Below are 833 nucleotides of genomic sequence, written 5' to 3'. Positions count from 1 at the left end.
TGTTGATGCCTATGGAGTGGTTCATTTTATGCATGGATAATGTAAGGGAATTACTGGCTTGCTTCTCCATGATTGGTGATTGTGTCGTGTTGTCATGAATGCTGTAGGAGTGGCTAAAGTAGAGCTCATTTACATAAGAACAGGCCTGCTGGAACAGGCCCAAGGCCTATCTAGTCCAGCATCCTCTTTCACACAGTGGCCCACCAGATGCCTCTGAGAAGCCCATAGGCCAGAGCATGCCTGCATTGTTGCTCCCCTGCAACTGGTATTTAGAGACATCTTGCTACTGAGCTGGAGGTGGCCTGTAGCCACCAGACTAGTATCCATTGATAGACCTGGCCTCCATGAATTTGTCTCTACCCATTTTAAAGCCATGCAAACTAGTGGCCCTTACCACATCTCATGGCAGAGAATTCCATCGATTAATTATGTGCTGTGTGAAAAAGATCATTTTGTTGGTCCTAAATTTTCTGGCCTTCAGTTTCATGGGATGACCCCTGGTTCTAGTGTTGTGAGAGAGGAAGAAAAATTTCTCTCTGTCCACTCTCTCTACTCCATGCATAGTTTTATACACCTCTATCATGTCTCCCCGTAGTTGCCTCTTTTCCATTTGAGATGTCCCTCACGTTTTCTCCACCAACTTCTCAGCTGGCAAAAAGAGAGAGGACAAATTCTACAATTTCTGGGGCAGGGGCTTAATTCTAAGAAATTCCTCACCCCCACTGGTGACCCGTTACAGCCAGTGTGGTGTAATGGTTAGAGTGCTGGATGAGGACCAAGGAAACCTCACTTCAGCTCCATGTTCAGCCATGAAACTCTCACTTGGTGTCCCT

The sequence above is a fragment of the Hemicordylus capensis genome, chromosome 3 (genome assembly GCF_027244095.1).
Source record: "Hemicordylus capensis ecotype Gifberg chromosome 3, rHemCap1.1.pri, whole genome shotgun sequence".
In the NCBI taxonomy this organism is placed as follows: Eukaryota; Metazoa; Chordata; class Lepidosauria; order Squamata; family Cordylidae; genus Hemicordylus; species Hemicordylus capensis.
Note: the sequence above shows the minus strand (reverse complement) of the source record.